Genomic DNA, 22,969 nt, shown 5'->3' on the forward strand with positions numbered 1-22,969 from the left:
TGTTTGTGTGTATTTTCCTTTTATGTTTTCTCATTTCTGGAATCATTTTTGAACAAAGAAGTGGCTGTTGGAGAGGGCTGCACGGCCTGCAACTGGAAAAGCAACCCTGCAACCCCGCTACAACTGAAAAAAAAAAGCAAAAAAAAAAAAAAACACCTGCAGTAGAAAAGCAAGCTACCTTGTGTTCTTCTCTGGTCCTCATGTGCTCTGATAGGTGCTGAAAAGCAAGCTCACAGCAAGTAGACAACCCTGTAGCAGATCAGGAGCATAACCATTTTTAGAAAGCTGAAGTCCACTTGTCTGCCTCTGACAGTAGATCACCTGACCAAGAGGATATTCCGTTTTTCTTTTTCACCTTTTCCTTTTATTTTCTCTCTTTTAACATTCCATTTAACGTTGTCTTTCCCTTCCCCACTAATCTCCCTTTTCGTTTGGCAGATAGGCACCAGCAGCTGCAACCAAAAGAAGATCAGCCACAGTAGCCTTCCATTTAACAACGGTTTTGACCACCTCCATGACAGATAGCAATATTTAAGGATTGAGCTCGAGATACCGGTTCTATCCTCTTGATTTCTCATCCCTACTTGATATTATTTCATGTTCATATGCCCCCCTTGATGTTTTATTGCATATAGAGTGGTTTCTGAGGCAAAATAGGAGCCGATTTTGAGGGAAAAATCAGTTTTCCCGGTTATTGTTCACAGCCTTCCACTTGCTCCGATTGAGCTAATTTTTGGTGTCCAAAGAAATGGGGGTGTGAGGATCAAGAGTCACTATTTTTTAGTGAGGAGACCATTTTTTGGCCAAATTCCAACGTTTAGACCACTGTTTGGGCCATTTTGTGTTTCTTAGTGGCTAATTTTGTGTGGTTTTTAGTGTTTTTAGGTCCCTCAATGTTTTAGTGTTGAAATTTTGTGAAAAATTGCATAAAAAAATCATCTAAGGGCCTCTTGTTTGACACATTTTTGTGTTTTTGAGTTTTTGAGTTCTTGGTATGCATAGGCCATTTTGTGTGCTGTTTTTGTGCTGATCTCTAGTGCATGACTAGGTCCTCTAAGGAAAAATTACTTGATTTGGATCTTGAATTAGAGAACACTCTCAGAAGGCAAGCTAGAGAGCTTAAGTCTCGGGATAGGATTGACCCTAACAGTGTGTCTAATACTTCATCCGAACCTCTTCCAGAATTCATCAATATGGCAGATAATGGTAATGGAAATAATGGTAATGGCAATAATGGAAATCATGGAAATCATGTAAATCATGGTCATTTGGATGGTAGAACCATTAGAGAGCTGGTTGCACCTGATGTGCATTATCAGCCCCTATGTATTCAATACCCACAGTTGGATGCTAACTTTGAACTCAAATCTGGACTGATCCATTTGTTGCCCAAGTTTCATGGTCTTGCAGGAGAGGATCCACACAAGCATCTTAAAGAGTTTCATGTTGTTTGCTCAACCATGCGGCCACAAGGAGTAGATAAAGAGCAAATCAAGCTGAGAGCCTTCCCATTCTCACTTGATGGATCCGCCAAGGATTGGCTCTACTACCCGCCACCAGCTGCCATTACCAGCTGGGATGGATTGAAACGAATCTTCTTGGAAAAATTCTTCCCAGCCTCCAGAACAACATCCATAAGGAAGGAAATTTGTGGTATAAGGCAGATGAGTGGTGAGACTCTACATGAGTACTGGGAGAGATTCAAGAAGTTGTGTTCCAGCTGTCCTCACCATCAGATAAGTGACCAACTCCTAATTCAATATCTCTATGAAGGTCTAATCCCCATGGACAGGTACTTGGTAGATGCTGCAAGTGGAGGAGCCTTGGCAGAGAAGACCCCAGCAGCTACACAAGAGCTGATATCAAAGATGACACAAAATGCCCAGCAGTTTGGCACCAGAATTAACACTCCTACAAAAGCCATCAATGAAGTCAGTGTGGCTGCCACTATGGACCAGCTGAGGATAGAAAACAAGCTTGAGGAATTAGCTTCCATGGTCAGGCAGTTGGCATTAGAGAGAAAGCAACCCCAGCAGCAGCTTTGTGGCATTTGCTCCTTGCCATCCCATATAACAGACCAATGCCCACAGTTGCAAGAAAATAATGAGACCTGTGCAGGCATTTTTCCTGGTAGACCATTCCAAAACCAGCAGCACAGCCAACCACAACCTCCAAACAGATATGATCCATTTTCCCCCCACCTACAATCCAGGTTGGAGAGACCATCCGAACCTCAGATATGGCGGCCCTTCCAATCAACATGTGCAGCAGCAGCAGCCATACCAGAATCAACCATTTTAGCAGAGGTTCCATCCTTCAATTTCCAGCAACCATGCTCCACCACCAAGGCCGAATCAAGCCATGCAGCAAGCACCTCCATTACCCAAGTCTGAACCTAGCTTGGATGATCTTGTTAAACAACTAGCAGCCAATACACTCCAATTCCAGCAAAAGACAGAAACCACAATTCAGAATTTGGAGACCCAAATAGGCCAGCTAGCTACAAACATCAATGAGCTAAGGAGTCAAGGTTCAGGGCAGCTTCCTTCACAACCAGTTGCTAATCCGAGGGGTAATGTTAGTGCCATCATGCTTCAAAGTGGGAAAGAAGTAATCATCCCAACCCCTCCACCATCATCAAACATGAAGCAGCATGTAGAGGGTAGCAAAGAGCAGCAACCCTCCTCAATCCAAGAAGCTAAGCAGCCAAACTCCAGCTATCAAGAACAAGGAGAGTCTTCCAACAACCAGCCCCTGCCATTCCCACATCGAGCAACACAAAACAAGAAAAGAACAGAGGTCGAATTAGATAAAGAGATTTTGGAGACATTCAAGAAAGTGGAAGTCAACATACCCCTCCTTGAAGCCATTAAGCAGATCCCCAAGTATGCAAAATTTCTCAAAGATTTGTGTACTCACAAGAGGAAGCTTAAGGGGAATGAGAAGGTCAACCTTGGGAGGAATGTTTCAGCTCTCATACAACCTGCCATGCCAAGGAAGTGCAAAGATCCAGGGACGTTTTCCATTCCTTGTACTATAGGAGACATGCAATTTAGCAATGCTTTACTAGATTTAGGTGCAAACATTAATGTCATGCCTAACTCTATATATGCTTCATTACAGTGTGGTCCTTTGAAGTCAACAGGAGTGGTTGTCCAGCTGGCCAATAGAAGTACTGCACACCCCACTGGAGTCCTAGAAGATGTGCTGGTCAAGGTTAAGGATTTAATCTTTCTAGCTGATTTTTATGTTTTGAATATGGAAGATGGCAACACACTTGAGCATGCACCCTTGATACTAGGGAGACCATTCTTAAAAACTGCTAGAACTATTATCAATGTGCATGAGGGTACACTTTCCATGGAATTTGCTGGTAACACAATTAACTTCAAGATACTTGATGCCATGAAATTCCCTGCTGAGGATCATTCCACTTTTCAAGTAAATAGAGTTGACCTGTTAGTGAATGAAGCATGTTCTGAGTCTTCTGATTTAATTGATAAACTCCCCACTGTGCATGAGTTCCCAGATACGATTATTTGCACTAATTGTAGTGATGGAGAGAGTCAATGTGCTGCATGCTTAGAGATTGCTGAATTTTTGCATAGGCATGAGTTTGATTTTGATGCTAACATTCCCCAAGTGGAAGATAGTGCTGCTGACCTTGTTGAGCATGTTGATAGTGCTTTGGAGTTAGAGTTGCAGTCAAATAGGCCAGCCCCCTCTTTGCAGCAGCCACCCACCATTCAGTGCAAGCCTTTGCCTCAGCACCTCAAGTATGCATTCTTGGAGAAAGATGAGAAGCTACCAGTCATCATTGCAAATAACTTGCAGCTTGACCAAGAGAGAAAGTTGCTGGATGTGCTGAAAAATAATAAGAAAGCAATCGGGTGGACTTTAGCGGACATAACTAGAATCAGCCCATCTGTTTGCATGCACCGTATCTTATTGGAGGAAGGAGCAAAACCAGCAAGGCAGCCTCAAAGAAGACTTAACCCAACCATCCTTGATGTGGTAAAACAGGAGGTAAGTAAATTACTTGCAGCCGGTATTATTTACCCTATTTCTGACAGCAAGTGGGTGAGTCCCGTGCAGGTTGTTCTAAAAAAGACGGGCATCACGGTGGTCCCAAATGAGCAAAATGAGCTTATCCCCATGAGAGTGCAGAACAGCTGGAGAGTCTGCATTGATTATAGAAAACTGAACCAAGCAACCAGAAAGGATCATTTTCCCCTCCCATTCATTGATCAGATGTTGGAGAGGTTGGCTGGTAAGTCACACTATTGTTTCCTTGACGGTTTTTCTGGATACTTTCAGATTTGCATAGCCCCAGAGGATCAAGAGAAGACCACCTTCACCTGCCCCTTTGGCACATTCGCTTATAGAAGAATGCCTTTCGGTCTATGTAATGCTCCAGGTACCTTTCAGCGATGCATGGTAAGTATATTTTCAGATTTTCTAGAGCATTGCATGGAAATGTTCATGGATGATTTTTCAGTTTATGGCACTTCTTTTGATGATTGCTTGGTTAGCTTGGGTAGATTCCTAGAGAGATGCATTGAAAAGAACCTTGTTTTAAATTTTGAAAAATGTCATTTCATGGTAGAACAAGGAATTGTTTTAGGGCATGTTCTATCTAAGAAGGGTATAGAAGTGGATCGGTCTAAGGTTGATGTTATTGCTTCATTGCCTTACCCCATCTCTGTGAGGGAGGTGCTCTCTTTCCTTGGCCATGCAGGATTTTACAGGAGGTTCATCAAGGATTTTAGCAAGATTGCACTTCCACTTTCCCACCTTCTCCAGAAAGACGTGACCTTCCACTTTGATGAGCAGTGCAAGCGGGCATTTGAGGAACTGAAGAGTCGATTGATTTTTCCACCCATCATACAGCCACCCGACTGGGAGTTACCCTTCGAGTTGATGTGCGACGCCTCCAACTTTGCAGTGGGTGCCGTCCTTTCACAACGTATGGAGAAGAAGTCACATGTCATTGCCTATGCCTCGCGCACCTTGGATGCTACTCAAGCAAACTACACCACGACTGAGAAGGAGCTTTTAGCTATTGTGTTTGCTTTAGATAAATTTTGCTCCTATCTGTTGGGTTCTAATGTTGTCGTGTTTTCTGACCATGCAGCCTTGAAATACCTATTGAAGAAGCCCGATGCTAAGCCCAGGTTGATACGATGGATGCTCCTACTTCAGGAGTTCAATGTTGAGATAAAAGATAAGAGTGGGGCCGAGAACCTAGTAGCTGATCATTTGAGCAGGGTCCCTTCTTCTTCAGATTCCACAGTCATGGACTCCCAACCTATCAGGGATGATTTCCCAGATGAGTTATTATACCACATTCACGGTGTTGAGCCCTGGTATGCTGATTTGGTAAATTATTTAGTTGCTTCTGAATTACTTGCATATTTTAAGAAGGAACAGCTAAATAAATTTAAGAGTCAGGCTCGGTATTATGTGTGGGATGATCCCTATCTGTGGCGCATGTGTAGTGACCAGGTCATCAGGAGATGTGTGCCTAACCATGAGTTTGCATATGTCTTAAATTTTTGTCACACACTTGCATGTGGTGGTCACTTTGGTCCCCAACGTACAGCTAGGAAAGTCCTAGATTCTGGATTATATTGGCCTTCACTCTTTAAGGATTCATATGAGTTCTGTAAGAATTGCACACATTGCCAACACACAGGCACTATATCACGTAGGAATGAAATGCCTCAACAACCCTTATTGTTTTGTGAAATCTTTGATGTTTGGGGCATTGACTTCATGGGTCCATTTCCCGTGTCATTTGGTTATGTGTACATTCTGTTAGCTGTGGATTATGTTTCTAAGTGGGTGGAAGCTAAAGCCACCAGGACTGATGATGCTTCTGTGGTTGCAGATTTTGTTCGTTCTCACATCTTTTGCAGGTTTAGCATGCCCAGGGCCATCATCAGCGACCAAGGATCCCACTTTTGCAATAGAAAGATGGACACCCTACTTCGTAAGTATGGGGTAATACACAAAGTGGCGACTCCTTATCATCCACAGACTAATGGGCAAGCTGAAGTCTCAAATAGGGAGATCAAGCAGATTTTGGAGAAGACTGTCCAGCCCAATAGGAAAGACTGGAGCCAGAGATTAGAAGATGCGCTATGGGCCTACCGCACTGCCTACAAAACCCCCATCGGCATGTCCCCCTACAGGTTGGTTTTTGGAAAAGCGTGTCACTTGTCGGTGGAAGTGGAGCATAAGGCATATTGGGCGGTGAAGCAATGCAATATGGACATCAGTCAAGCGGGATCCCAAAGAAAGCTCCAACTTCAAGAGCTTGAGGAGATTAGGATGGACGCATATGAGAACTCACGCATCTACAAGGAGAAGACCAAGGCTGTGCATGACAAGCTTATTGTGAGGAAGACATTCGAAGTTGGCCAGAAAGTTCTGCTATACAATTCCCGTCTCAAGTTGATGCCCGGTAAGTTACGTTCCCGTTGGACTGGTCCTTTCATAGTTATTCATGTTTTTCCCTTTGGTGCAGTTGCAATCAAGGACGAGTCCAATGCCAAGCAATTCACAGTGAACGGGCAGCGGCTTAAGCCATTCTACGAGAACTTTCAGGACCATATTGTGCTGGAGCTGCATCTCCTCAACGCCATCTCCATTTGATACATCAGGCTGTTTCTCTCTCCCTAATATTTTACATTTACTTGTCCTATTCTTGATTGGAATTACATGTTTACATTGAGGGCAATGTAAAGTCTAAGTATGGGGGGGGGGGGGGGCAGCATTCTTATTTTAGCAGCATTTTCTTTATCTTTTCATATTTCTTTTTCCTTGGGTCTAGTTGAGTATGTTTTGCGTGAAAATGCAAGTTAAGCAATTAAGTCTAAAAGGACCCAGCATGATTAGAACTTCAATCTTATCTTCCTTGATTTCAAGTGACTTAGTAATGAGTTTGATTTGATAGATTGATTGGGTAGTCTAGAGCCGTGAGGATTTTGAGCCTATTGTCTTTCTTGTGTGTGCATTCACCTATCATGATCTCCACTCTAGAACTTGTTTTGATTCTTGGTTGAGGCTATATTTGTTCATGCATGACTCAAACATGATTAAGGCATTCTTTCTTGTCCCCATTTGACCATTTTGTTATTCAAAAAAAAAAATAAAAATAAAAAATTCAATCAATCCCTTTCGCTGCCACTTAGAGCCATCATTCTTACCCTTCATTTTCATACACCCTTTTTGGACCTTCCAACCTTAGGAAGAGGAATATTAAGTGCATTCTAGAGAGAGAGATTGAATTCATCAAGCAAGTCATAAGGCCAAAGGCCATTTGCATCCATGAAAAAGAAAAAGAAAAGCAAGAAAAGGATATAATGGTGAGAATGAGCGTAAAACGCACTCACCTCTTTCGAAAAAAAAAATGAAAAATGAAATGAAAAAAAAAATTAATGAGAAAAAGAAGAAAGCAAAGTTGAGACAGAGCGTAAAACGCACTCAACCGAATAAAGATGCAATGTTTTTCATAATGCTTGGAAATTCTATCTCTTGATCTTAGAGTTGCATGAAATGTTTGCTCGACCTAAGGCATGTTTTCCTTCATTGTTGTTTTTCCATTTCTTTCTTCCCCACATTACAACCTTGAATAAGACCTTTTGATTTGTGGCATGCATGTGACATGGATAGTGGAGATTGAGAAGATAAACAAGCTTATGGTAGTGGAATTGTGATTGGGTGAATTTGAGCGAAACAGTCACCACCACCTCTTGAGAGATTTTTGAGCATACACTTGTCCTGTGAGAGGCTTCTACTTTTGATTTGTCTTATTGAATGAATTGCCATGTCACTTGTTTTCTTGGAAGTAGAGGAAAGATGATCTTTGAATGATGAATTCTCGAAGATTTACCTTGCATTTGATTTGTGTTTTTCCACATTTTTATTCTTGAGTCATAGAGTCTAGTGTTTTGCCTAGGAGTGCAAAAGTCTAGGTATGGGGGAGTTGATAGCATGCATATTTATACTATATTTTGGCATTTCACCTCAGTCTTATTAGGCCATTTGAAGTAATTTTTGCTGATCTTTCATTGTTTCTATTTTATTATACTTCAAATCGTCCTTACACTATTTTCTATCTTACTTCTATGGATCCAGGCTTGCTTAGCTTTAGGGAATATTGGATGGGCTAGAGAAGTGGCTCATCTAAAGGAGCTTGGGCTCACTTTCAAGGAGCAGATTTGGGCTGCTCGATTTTGCTGTTTTGGGCTCACTTATTTCTTTGCTTTTCTGTTGGGCTAGGCCCAACCCTAGCCTTCTTAGCTCTTCCTTTCTTAGCCATGTATTTAAGGCCTCTTAGCACTTATTTCCAAAGGGATTGGAGGGAGGAGAGAAGGAGAAGAGATTCTGGCCATTTTTATTGTTGTTAGCATTTTCTGTTTTTCATCATTTTTTGTCTCCATTTTGTCTTCCTTGCTGTAATGAAAGGCTAGAGCTATTGTAACTGGTTGTGTATCTTGAACCCATGTGGAATCTGAGTCCCGGATGAGCTGCAAAAACCTGGTTTTTTGTTTGTTTCTTATTCATTTCCATTTGGTTTAGTTTGAGCAGATTTGTGAATGCATGGAGTTCATGGCAGGTTTGTGTGAATTTGCATGGATTCATTTTCTGTTAAATGCTTAAGAGAGCAGAATGTTATAGCCGGTTGGTATAACATCTCAGAAGTGAATATAATGCGCTTGAATGGTTGTTCTTGCATAACCCCGGATAGGTTGAATAGAGAGTGAATAGTTGCATTTTGTTTATAAGAGATTTCTGTATTTATTTTGTTATTCCAATCATTCTAATCCTTGGACGGTTGTTGGGGATGCTTTAAGTTTGATATCCGGAGATTAAAACATCTAACAAGCCAAGATTTATAGGTTGGACAAGGAAGATTTCACATAGGAGACAAATACACAGCCGGTTGCATTTCATTTACTGATTTTCTTCTATCATTTTGTTTCTATTTTGTTACTTAGTTTTTTGTCAAACCCCCCCCCCTAAACAAACTGTTGTTTATATTGGTTCTCCTTGTTGGTAGAAGAATGTGAGGCTCCTTGTGAGAGACGACCTAGGGTGCACTTTGCTGCAAACTAGATACATAGATTTCTAATTCTGGAGTGGTTCGACAGCCGCTGGCCAGTGTGCTAGTATTATAACGAAATGTATTTGTATATCCAAAGATATCAAATGCATTTTGTAGAACCCTTCCTTATAGCCAAGGAAAAGATGTTACGTTGATGAAATCAAAATGCTGCATCGCCCCCACTCCTCACAAAAACTGAGGGGAAAGTGCCATACCATCGACTAAATTATCAACTAAAACAAATAATAAAACTGAAGAATTAGAAATAAACTCTCATAACTGAGAAATAACATAAGTCTCCCTGAGTATATAAGCTCCACATAACAACTTAGCCAATACTAGCAACTGAATAACATATCCCTCAACATAAAGAAAGAAAGTCAACTACAAACTAAAAACAAAACCCTAGAATCTCACAGTGTGAGCAGGCTTTGCGTACACAGAAGAAAAACTAATGTCCCCCACTACTACTGCTAGGACCAACCTCAGGTGCTTTATCTCTAGTACCTGGAATGGTGAGGAATACAAGGTAAGTCGCAAGACTCAGCAAGTAATAAGCAATGAAGAAACAAAAATAGGAAATCGAGGAAAGTCTCGAACTCGACTCGACCAACTCATCTCAAAATGAGGAATAACTGACTCGCTCAATATAGAGGTTGGCTAGTCGTGGACCGAATGATAAAAATACTCAATTGAGGGACATATTGAAATAAGCTCAATTCCTTAATTAACATGCATGTTTAATTAAACATATAACTCATGCAGGATTGCAAATATTGGCACTAAAGCCCACATAGCTCAATGCAACATATCTCATGGCACAAGGCCGAGAAACAAATCTCATACCTATCTATGGTTGGAAACTGCAATAATAAATAATAAGCACATATAAATACACTAGGGTCGAAACCTCGGCTCCATAAGCTGGGAGCAAAAATAAAATAACTCGCTAGGGCCGTACGTGCCCCTAACTACCGGTAGTTGATAATCTCAAAAACAAGCTCAAGGGATCCCATTGCGGACTAAGCCGCCTATCAATGCATGATGCATCAAGTACGTACTAGCACACAATATGAAGTGCTCCAAGTAATCTCATGCTCAATGCTCACTCAATCATGAATGCACATAAACTCATATAATCTCATGAAATGCATGTGTCTTAATTCTCAATGTATTAGAGACTTGATACCTTGGAATGATTATAAAAATATTGAGTCTCTAACTCTTAACTCAATTTAATTACTACTCTTCAACCAAGGCAATTAGCTTAGCACTCATTGAACTTGGAAAGCATTATTAAACTCCAATTGCAAGTCTTAAGGATTTTAGAACATTAAAACTTTGAATGTTTGATAAATTATTGAGGCAACTAATATTAAATCTCTTAAGAATTAATATGGAGTAATGGATACAATAATATTTATTTTAATTAAAACTCAATGATAAATAATACATCTCAAGCCTTATGACATTAAGGATAAGCTAGATGTATAAAACATGCTTAAGAATGATTTATGTGGTATAAGTGTTCATTAAAACTCATTAAACTTCATTAATAAGAATTTTAGATCTAATTTTTAAAACTTATTAAGAAGGAATAATTAAACTAAAAAATAAATAAATAAATTAGTTGAAATCAAATTCAGCATTACAGTGCATTCGCTACAGTAAAATCGCTACAATAAAATTCTTGCTTATAATCTGATACTTACGAGAGCCTTTGCAATGCTTATGCAATTTAATTAAGAAATCAACTCTTAAACTAGTTGATTCAAAGAAGAATCATTGGAAACATGATACATCTTAACTAGAAAGGGATCAAATTGAATTAAGAACTCAAATTCATCCTAAGGCTAAACCATTCCGTAAGAAAGCATGGTGATTAGTGATCAATTTTGTAAAAATTTTGTTATAATTTCACCCTTATTTTGATCTTAAAATGGTTTAAATTGAATATTATCATGCATTTTGTGATTTTGTGCATGTTTAAGAATATTAATATAAAAATATATATAAAATATAAAATAAATAAATATAATATATATAATAATATAATAATATAAAAATATGGAAAGCCCAGGCCCAAGCCTAACACAAGGAAGGCCCAAGCCCAAAAATATGAAAAGCCCAAGTCTCACAAATTGATGACATCATCGCTTACATCATGGGTTGGAATGACATCATCGCTTACATCATGTATTAGATATTTTATTTATCTTTGTATTTTTAAATTAGTTGTTTTGTTTTTCTTTAGATATTTTGTATTATTAAATTATATAATTAAATGGTCTCCATTGCATCCTAAAGCCTATAAATAGAGCACTTGGGGTTCATTTGTAAGAATGCAATTTTTCTATAATGAAAGTATAGTTGTGTTCTTGAGATTTCTTTATCAAATTTTTCACTTTAGTTTCAATATAGTTTCGTTCTTAGAATTTCTCTCTTAAATCTTCAACCTTTGTTTCCATATAGTTGTATTATGTTATTTATATTGTCTTTTTATTATATACCGCCTATATGGTCGGTTGAATATTGTCTTTTCATTATATACCGCCTATATGGTCGGTTAAAAAATAGTCTTTCAATTACTGTCTTTTCATTATACACCGCCTATATGGTCGGTTAAAAAATAGTCTTTCAATTACTGTCTTTTCATTATACACCGCCTATATGGTCGGTTAAAAAATAGTCTTTTAAATACTGTCTTTTAATTCCCATCATTTAAATTCTTGCCAATTTATTTTCAAATGAAGATGAGTAGCTAAATCCAATCTTGGGTTAAGGCAAGGACAGTGTCCAACGTCAATGATTTCCAAAGAAAACTGCACTTAAAATGTGTAATATTAATCTGATTTAATTTGAGCAGTATGCGTATAGTGTATCTTTGAGTTTGGATTGAAGCATAAGCCTAACTTAGAATTTTCATGCCACGTATGGAGATTACTAGACCTGTAAATGTTTTCATACCCAAGCCCAAATGATTAATCTGTACCTATAAATTCTGTCTGTGGGATATAATTCAATTTATGATAATTGCTTAACTTAGAATTTTCATGTCATGTATGAAGATTGCTTAAACAAGAATTATCATTATCCTGAACTAAAATTACTGACAGATCTGTAAAACTCAAATCAGATGAATATTACTGATCTTTTCTATGAAATTAGAAATTAATTTGTTTTGGCACTGAAATTGTCTTGACCCAAGCTACTTAAATTTAATATTAGTTTAGTTTTATATTTTGCCATTAGATCATCTTAATCACCTCCTAAAATCAAATATTCTATGATTTTTATTTTCAACTATAAATAATCTCCCTGTGAACCGACTCGGACTCACCGAAATATAAATTTAAAATTGTACTACACGTACACTCGCACACTGGCGAGTATAATTGCCCTACACCTGCTTCAATAAAAGGATTGACATCTGATGAATTTGGTTGTAGTTTTGATAAATAAATGTGCAGGGTAGCGTAGCAGTTAGTTTTTGGCGCCGTTGCTAGGGAGATTAAATTTGGTTGAATTTTGTTGTTTAAAAAAAATATTAAAAAAATAATTAAAAAATTATTTTCAAAAAATATATATATAAAATATATATTTGAAAAAAAACTAAAAAAATAATAAAATAATAAAAAAATATAAAGTAAAAAATAATAAAAAAATATAAATTAAAAATAATTAAAAAAATTAAATTTAAAAAAAAAAATTAGATAACTTTTAGTTACTAAACAGTGCAAGAGATTACGGTCAGGTATGATTATTGAAACATTAATTAATTCATTAGCATCATTATCTGTCGTTGAATTGTCATTCCATATTCTCTATGTCTAAGTATTTTAGCATGTCTGTGACTTCTAATGCATTTGGCCATCCCGATCCCAGTGAGGGGAGGTTTTCTTTTGACCAGAGTCAGAGGGAGAATTCTTATATGTCGGGCTACAACCCAGATCTTTACACTGATTACCCCAATTCCTATGATCATTGGAATTATCCTTGGAACAATGACTCTGTGTTCCAATCTCATGAGTCTTTTCCTCCACCACCTCACCAATTTGAGTTAGAACAAGGGGTTAGATCTAATGCTTATCATCCTCGGGATGAAAAATTTTTAGAGGACACCCTTCAGGAGTTTATGCAAGGTTAAATGAGTTTTAACGCACAAGTGGTTGAACTTCAAGAACAAACCACTAAGGCCATAGGTGACATTTTAGAACAATTGACCGAGTTTACACAGACCTTGAGCGTGAGTGAACCTGGCGAGTTTCCAAACCAACCCAGTCAAAATTTCATAGGTCAATGTCTTGGGGAGGAATCGTCATTCAATTCACCCATAGGTCAAGAGCTGTTCCAATTTACACCCCTCCCTGTGAATGATGAACCAATTGAGAAATCTAATGACCCTAGGATGGTACGATGACCGACTGTCGAACCACTCCAGAATTAGAGATCTATATGTCTCTTCTCTAGTTTGCAGCAAAGTGCACCCTAGGTCATCTCTCACCAGGAGCCTCACTTTCCTCTATGAACAAGAAGAACCAATATAACCAACAGTTTGTTTGGGGGGGGTGTTTTGACAGAAAACTAATTAACAAAACAGAAAAACAAGGGTGGATGAAAAATCAGTACAAGAAATGCAACCGGCTGTGTATTTGTCCCCTCTATGAAATCTTCCTCGTCCACTCTATAAATCTTAGCTTGTTAGGTGTTTTAATATCTGGATATCAAACTTAAAGCATCCCCAACAACCGTCCAAGGATTAGAATGATTGGAATAACAAAATGAATATAGAAACCTCTTATAAACAAAATGCAACCATCCACTCTCTATTCAACCTATCCGGACCTATGCAAGAACAACCGTTCAAGCACATAATATTCATTTCCAAGATGTTATACCAACCGGCTATAACATTCTGTTCTCTTAAGCATTTAACAGAAAATGAAACCATACAAATTCACACAAACCTGCCATGTACTCCATGCATTCACAAATCTGCTCAAACTAAACCAGATGGAAATGAACAAGATTAAAACAAACAAACCAGGTTTTTGTAGCTCATCCGGGACTCAGATTCCGCATGGATTCAAGATACACAACCGGTTACAAATGCTCTAGCCTATCATTACAGCAAGGAAAACAAAATGGAACAAAAGATGAAGGAAACAGAAAAATGCTAACAATCCAAAAACGGCCAGAATCCTCTCTCTTTTCTCTCCTCCCTATGAAATAAGTGCTAAGAGGCCTTAAATACGTGGCTAAGAAATGAAGAGCTAGGAAGGCTAGGGTTGGGCCTAGCCCAATAGAAAATAAGTGAGCCCAAAAACAGCAAAATTGAGCAGCCCAAGTCTTTTAGTTGAGCCACTTCTCTAGCCCATCCAATATTCCCTAAAGCCTGGATCCATAGAAGTAAGATAGAAAATAGTGTAAGGATGGTTTGAAGCATAATAAAATAGAAACAATGAAATATCAGCAAAAATTACTTCAAATGGCCTAATAAGACTGAGGTGAAATGCCAAAATATAGTATAAATATGCATGCTATCATACGAGCAATCATAGAAGAAAAATTGGACCAAAATGATGTGAGAAAATAAGAAGCCTGGGAGAAAGAAAAGGATAAAACCCAAGAGCCCAAATGTGAAGATACCATGGGCCTAACCAAACTTGAGCCTAAATTTATGTCTTTTAGGCTAGTCTATATTATTGAGGATCAAATTAAACCAGACATGTGTGAAGTGTTTGTGCGAATTGATGTGTCGTACTCCAAGTGCTCTATTTATAGGCAACACCTCCGGATGACATATTTTCAAAATATGTATGTGCATTTATGAGAAAAATCAATTTACATAATTTTGAAAATAACTTTAAAAGTGGTGTAATGAATGGGAGTTATTATACGAATAGGTGGGCAACCATTTATTTGATTCTTAACTGGAAGAAAAGAAAAAAAACTCTTAAAAAATATTTAAAAATATATAATAAAATAAAATTTGTTGTTGTAATAAATAGATATAAATATATATATATATATACACAAAAGAAAAAAAAGATAGAGAAAAGAGGGAGACAGACATATCGCTGACGGCAACCACTTTTTGGGGCAGTGCAATCACACTGCCCTATAAAGAAAAAGGACACAATACCCTATAAAGAAAAAGAAACATCAAGCGTTGAAAAATAAACGCCGAAAGTTGAAAAAGGAGACGCCGAAAGTTGTAAAAGGAGATGCTGAACGTTGAAAAAAGAAGACGCCAGACGTGACCCTGCACTTGTGGCACGCCTCGAGCCAAGTGTGGTTGTTGGAATGGTGACTTCCACAGCCCTATAAGAGACCTATATCTGCATGAGGCAAGCCACACTTCTTTGAGCTCAGTCTTCTCTCCTTTGTGTTGTTCTCCGATCAGGTACTCTCGTTCCTTTTGTAAGATTCATAATTTTGTTTTATTTCTCTTTTACTATAGTTCTGTTTTAAAAAATGGATCTTCAGCTCTTGAAAATTTGCAAGTACTATCCATCTCTCCCACAAAATGATTTAAAAAAGATTTATGCCACTAGGTGTGAAAGACTTCGGATGTTGATGTATAAAAATATCCCTGAGGATATTAGCTGGTTAATTGAAGCAAAAGTTCGATTTCTTGGCGAAACCTCACCTAGTTTTAAGCATTTTCCAGGATTGGGAAAGAGTAGTTTTTCGAAAAAAAGAAAAGCGAAAAGATTAAATGGTTGTCACAAATGTGCTCGATGGACTTGTAACACACGATGCAAATCTGTGGGGTTTACTTCCATAAATCGAGATGATAAAATTTGTTTCATAAAGGATGGGCCGAGTAAGAAGTCTTTGGATGATATCCGATTGACTCTTGAGACCCATCCGTGTGGAATAGTGCAGCGAGAAATTCTTGCTTTATGAACCCAATTTAGAAGTAACCACCAACGCTATAGTCTTGGGAATCTGACTATAATTGACCCTGTTTGCCAATCTATAAGAAATTTGGATGAGAAGCCTATCCCCGCTTCATAGAAGGTGTTTAAGCCGTTTCTGAACGTAAAACCAGAGGAAGATGTGAGCCACAATCACAACTACTTGTATATACGCATGATTTTTGTTTATGTTTATTTATTATTGAATTTCTATGTAGTTACTTTTGATTGCCAAACCTCTTTAACCAGTTCTACTTTCAGGGTGTATATAAAGAACTAACATAAATGGAAGGCCAACCAATTCGTCGAATCAATACCATATGTGTACTATGTGGCTCTCAACCTGGGAGCGATATTTGTTACACACTTGCAGCAAGCGAACTTGGCATAAAATTGGGAGAGATAAAAATTAATTTGGTTTATGGAGGGGGAAGTCGTGGATTGAATGGATGTGTTTCACAGGCTGCATATCTTGGGCAATCATATGTGGTAGGTATTATGCCAATCCTTTTGGCTGATCCACAGATTTCCGGGTACACACGAGGTCAACTTATAAGAACGACTTCTATGTCTGAGCGCATGGCTTGTAAGATTTATCAGTCAGACGCCTTCATTGCTTTGCCAGGAGGTTTTGGTACATTTGAAGAAATCTTTAGTATAATCTCCTGGGCCAAGAGCAATCTCCATACCAAACCCATTGGACTTTTAAATATTAACCATTTTTTTGATGGGTTGCTCTCTTTTCTTGATTAGGCTGTGGAACCAAAGTTCATTTCTCTTTCTGCAAGAAATATTCTCATTTCCGCATCCACCATTGAGGAGCTACTAGAGAAATTACACACTTATGTTCCACAGTATGATCCTTACGAGCCTCGGATAGACTGGTCTAAGGCAATTGGAAGCAAGCATCAAAGGGGTCCGATTAATTTAGATTTATCCCTCTAAGGAAGGCAAGTCTATGATAAGATGGCTGAGTAAGGAGCACTTTTCTGTACTCTTGAGACGCATCTTTTTATTTTTACTTGCATGAATTTTTCTTATGTTTTGTTTAAAAAAATTGTGGAATGTTATTAAACGAGTCTATGATAAGATGGCTGAGTAAGGAGTACTTTTTGTACTCTTGAGACGCATCTCTTTATTATATGACTTGCATGAATTTTTCTTATTTCGATGTGAAAAAGAAAAAAATAAAAATATATATATATATGTAGGGTATTCTCACTTGTTTGTTGAAGATTTAGCAGTTCACAGTAAACTTACAGACTCGTGGAGTTATAGGTATTCCTAACAACCCTATTTTATTATTGCAATTCAAGTTGGGGGGATTAAGGTATATTTATGAACTATCTAGTCCATGTTTAACTGTGAATTTGTAACTGCATGCTTGTAGTTTTATCTGAATTATTTACTTTTATCTACTCCAATTAAAAATTAAAAAAATTGTGTGTGCTTTAAATAATGCTATCCCTAAAGCTTTGGAGTTATAATCTGATAGCCAGTTGAATTTGCAGTATAAATCATGAATGCATTAATTTCTTATTTGAAACCGTAGATGTATGAGATTAGAATAAGTGATTTGCATGCATCGGATGTTCGATAATTAGAAATTGGTTTATCGGTCATAAAGTCAAAGGCAATGGTAATTAGTTAATTAGCACACTACATGATCCCTCAACAGAAGTGGAGACTATTACCTGAGTGAGTGTTTGAGCCTAATAATCATTAATTCTGAGTGAAATAACACTTATTCTAAATGCGCTTTATTGTTGATCTCATATTTTCAATAGTTTCAAAACATCAATTTGCTTTGAATGTCTAGTATGATAGCGAATGAATTTGGCTGGTTTCAAACTCTGAATTAGTTGACTGAGTAACATCGTTTTGTAGAAGCATGATAGGGGATCAATTTCTTTCAATTTGGGCCTATTAACCTTTTTTCTTTCTTTACATTAACCCCCTTGCTAGCCCATTTGAGCTGTTCTTAGCATAATTCCTTTCATTACCCTCGTCTAACCTAGAACCATATGAAGTTTGTCCAACCTAGTGTGTTTTTAGGAATCAGTCTATCTCGGTACTTTCATATAAACAAAAAAAAAAAAAAAAGGAAAAAAAAAGGAAGTTCTCTTAGCTTTTCAGCATGAGTGTTTCAAAATAAATGTTGAAGAAAAAAATATGTCTAATTTGATATTAGTGTCAAAAAAAAAAGAGAAAAAAAAAATCCCAACACACCCTTTGCACACTTTACCCTTTTCTTTGACAACCCGTATTAACCTCATAGCCCCATTACAACCCGGTCTGGTCCCTCTTGATGCTATAAATCATGTGATCTTAGGATTCGAGTTCGGAGTAGGGAATTCTGTTTAAATTCAGAAGTTAGTTATCTATGGCATTATTCCAGTCATGAAGCTATGTCAAATTCCCTATTCTTTCATGAAAATACGTTCTTTGTATTTGGGATGACACTGAGTTTGAACTTGTTTTGCATTTACTCTTAAAACGGTGCACCCCTTTGTGTGTACACCAGAGGAATCATTTTTTTTATTGGAGGGAAAATCCATAGTAAGGTTTGAAGTCAAAACTTCGAGGGAGTAAGGTAGAATGATGGTCATCCTAATTACCGTTCCTAAGATTGTATGACCTTTGACCAAAATTTGATTTAGAATATTCGATTGTATGACATATAGCTTGTTTTGTTCTATGTATTTCGGTTTCGAATTTGAAAATTTTATATTCATGCGATTATTGTGAATAAATACTGGCTACTGTAAAGTCTAATTGCTATGGGACTAACAATGTTTAAGTTGGGGGGTGTGATTAGTGATCAATTTTGTAAAAATTTTGTTATAATTTCACCCTTATTTTGATCTTAAAATGGTTTAAATTGAATATTATCATGCATTTTGTGATTTTGTGCATGTTTAAGAATATTAATATAAAAATATATATAAAATATAAAAAAAATAAATATAATATATATAATAATATAATAATATAAAAATATGGAAAGCCCAGGCCCAAGCCCAACACAAGGAAGGCCCAAGCCCAAAAATATAAAAAGCCCAAGTCTCACAAATTGATGACATCATCGCTTACATCATGGGTTGGAATGACATCATCGCTTACATCATGTATTAGATATTTTATTTATCTTTGTATTTTTAAATTAGTTATTTTGTTTTTCTTTAGATATTTTGTATTATTAAATTATATAATTAAATGGTCTCCATTGCATCCTAAAGCCTATAAATAGAGCACTTGGGGTTCATTTATAAGAATGCAATTTTTCTATAATGAAAGTATAGTTGTGTTCTTGAGATTTCTTTCTCAAATTTTTCACTTTAGTTTCAATATAGTTTCGTTCTTAGAATTTCTCTCTTAAATCTTAACATTTGTTTCCATATAGTTGTATTATGTTATTCATATTGTCTTTTTATTATATACCGCCTATATGGTCGGTTGAATATTTTTTTTTCATTATATACCGCCTATATGGTCGGTTAAAAAATAGTCTTTCAATTACTGTCTTTTCATTATACACCGCCTATATGGTCGATTAAAAAATAGTCTTTCAATTACTGTCTTTTCATTATACACCGCCTATATGGTTGGTTAAAAAATAGTCTTTTAAATACTGTCTTTTAATTCCCGTCATTTAAATTCTTGCCAATTTATTTTCAAATGAAGATGAGTAACTAAATCCAATCTTGGGTTAAGGCAAGGACAGTATCCAACGTCAATGATTCCCAAAGAAAACTGCGCTTAAAATGTGTAATATTAATCTGATTTAATTTGAGCAGTATGCGTATAGTGTATCTTTGAGTTTGGATTGAAGCATAAGCCTAACTTAGAATTTTCATGCCACGTATGGAGATTGCTAGACCTGGAAATGTTTTCATACACAAGCCCAAATGATTAATCTGTACCTATAAATTCTGTCTGTGGGATATAATTCAATTTATGATAATTGCTTAACTTAGAATTTTCATGCCATGTATGGAGATTGCTTAAACAAGAATTATCATTATCCTGAACTAAAATTACTGACAAATCTGTAAAACTCAAATCAGATGAATATTACTGATCTTTTCTATGAAATCGAAAATTAATTTGTTTTGGCACTGAAATTGTCTTGACCCAAGCTAATTAAATTTAATATTAGTTTAGTTTTAAATTTTGCCATTAGATCATCTTAATCACCTCCTAAAATCAAATATTCTATGATTTTTACTTTCAACCATAAATAATCTCCCTGTGAACTGACTCGGACTCACCGAAATATAAATTTAAAATTGTACTACACGTACACTCGCACACTGACGAGTATAATTTCCCTACACCTGCTTCAATAAAAGGATTGACATCTGATGAATTTGGTTGTAGTTTTGATAAATAAATGTGCAGGGTAGCGTAGCAGTTACATGGGAAGATCAAATTCCCATTGAAAATGAATTAAACTTGGAAAATCAAAGATAGATCACCGAAAAGAACTCACTGTAATACATTATATATGAGCGTGTATATATATATATATACATATGAATGAACAAGAAATTGAAATATTACTAAAAATTTCTTGAAAGGTTATCTTATGGCTGAAACTTGAATATCCAACAAAAATCAAGAAGAAGAAGCACTTGCCTTAACGCTATGAACTGAAATCCCAAGTCTCTGCACTCTCCTCTGTTATATATAATGCAAACCTATATGTGAATGAAACCAACGTGACTAGTTCAAGGCTTTTCTCTTAATGGGTTGGAGATCTCTATAATGAAAAGAAGAAATAGAAACCAAGAGTTACCTCAATGCTATGCGCCTATGCCTTTCCTGCCTTCTCTCTGCCTCCCAGCTTACCCAGAATGCAACTCGATGCAGCTCCCTAAGGCACTGTAGCATGTATATATATAAGCTTAAACCCCTTAAACCTAGCCTAAATTAGATTTACCCAAATTACCCTTTTTAAATCAGCACCCCATCCTTATTATTTTCCTGATTTACCTATCTCATATAATTTTTGAATAATACTAATAATATTCTCTTTTAAATCATAATTCACATGAAATAATTTCCTTGGTCAAAATAAATAAATGAATAAATAAATAGATAAAATTACTTTAGCTCCCAAAACTCCAATTCTCTAAATAAATAATTTATTAAAATCTTTCAAGCCTTGACACGAGTCACTACATATTTAGTTAGAAATATCTTGTTCACCTATGAACAATAATATATGGAATTTATTTATGATAATGTATAGTAGTATCTACCCAAAAGAGAGCTACTGTATATTTAATGTTTTAATATCTAAATCTATTTAGAAATTAATTATGAGCATTCATTATGCATCTGTTACTATCCAATCTCAAGCATTTTTTATTACTTTATTTAACAATTTGAACTTCTCATAATGGAATGAGAAAGTTAATTTTCACTTAGATGTTATGAATCTTGACTTGGTTCTGTTAGAGAACAAACATGCTGCTCTTATGGAAACAAGCAATGAGGATGAGATCTCTTATTCTATATCATGAGAATAGGGTAATAGATTATGCTTGATGTTTCTTAAGATGACTATTACTAGCAACATCAAGTCGACCATTCCACAAATAAAAAGAGCAAAAGAATACATGAAGTTTGTGGAAGAATGTTTTCATTCTATAGACAAGTCATTGGCTAGTACTCTGATGGCAGAGCTCATGACCATGAAGTTCAATGGGTCACGAACTATACAAAAGCACATTATTAAAATGACTAATATTGTAGCAAGGCTGAAGTCCTTGAGATTAATTGTGGGAGATTCCTTTCTAGTGTAGTTCATCTTGAACTCATTACTTGTTGAATATGGGTCATTTCAGATTAACTATAACACTATTAAGGATAAGTGGAATATGAATAAATTGGCCAATATGCTTATTCAAGAGGAAAGAAGGCTAAAGAATCATGAAAGTCACTTTGTTAATCTCACTGGTCACAAGGCTAGGAAAGGAATGAAAGGGAAATATCACCAGTTTAAGAAAAGAAAAGGACCTTCTAATGCTTCTCAAACTGAAAGGAAGGAACGCAGAAATGATAGATGTCATTTTTGTAGAAAATATGGACACTATCAAAAAGATTGCCTAAAATGTAAGGCATGGTTAGAAAAGAAAGGTAATTCGAATACCTTTGTATGTTTCCAATCAAATTTAAGTGAAATTCCTTATAATACCTAGTGGTTAGATTTTACAACTCATGTGTCTAATATGATGCAAGGATTCAATAAAATACAAATAACAAATCCAACTGAAGATTTTCTATTCATGGGAAAATGTAAGAAAGCTTCAATTGAGGGCATAGGGACTTGCATGCTAGTCTTGGATATTAGTTATCACTTAGACCTATTAAAGACTCTCTATATACCTTTAATTTCAAGGAACCTTATTTCTATTTCAAAGTTGGATGTTTTTGGTTTTTATGTAAAATTTGGATTTGGCAGTTTCAATTTATTTAAGAATGTTAGAGTTGTTGGTTCTAGTGTTCTTACTGATGGTTTATATAAATTAAAACTTGATAATGTTTTTTCTAATTCCTTATTATGCATCATAACATTGGAATTAAGCGTAGCATGTTAAATGAAAATTTTGCTTACTTGTGGAAGAACGTAAGCTTTATTTTCCAAGTGGGAGAATGTAAAATTTATTTTCCAAGTGAGTGGCCCAATTAGTGGGGTAGTGGGGGTGGTTTTTTTTATGGGACAAACTGCCCAACCATTACATAAAGGTTGTTACGATCCTCTCTCTTCCTATATATAGCAAGAGAAAGCCATAAAATGGAATCTATCATTATCGTTTCTGTAACGACCTGTTAGTGGGTTTAGGCGTTTATTGGTATTTTGATATGGACATTAAATTTTTACTTTTATTAATTAGAGGTTCAAAATATTATTTTGTGTGCGAAAAAT

The 22,969-nt window shown here is 36.4% G+C and overlaps 1 non-coding gene across 1 annotated transcript; it reads right to left on the reverse strand.

The window, feature by feature from the left end:
- Positions 1 to 1,630: 1,630 nt before the first annotated feature.
- Positions 1,631 to 1,738, reverse strand: LOC127807051 (small nucleolar RNA R71). The gene has a single exon (XR_008024590.1). It is a non-coding gene; the product is annotated as a small nucleolar RNA R71 (small nucleolar RNA).
- Positions 1,739 to 22,969: the final 21,231 nt, after the last annotated feature.

Source organism: Diospyros lotus, chromosome 7, assembly GCF_014633365.1.
Source record: "Diospyros lotus cultivar Yz01 chromosome 7, ASM1463336v1, whole genome shotgun sequence".
Classification (NCBI taxonomy): domain Eukaryota; kingdom Viridiplantae; phylum Streptophyta; class Magnoliopsida; order Ericales; family Ebenaceae; genus Diospyros; species Diospyros lotus.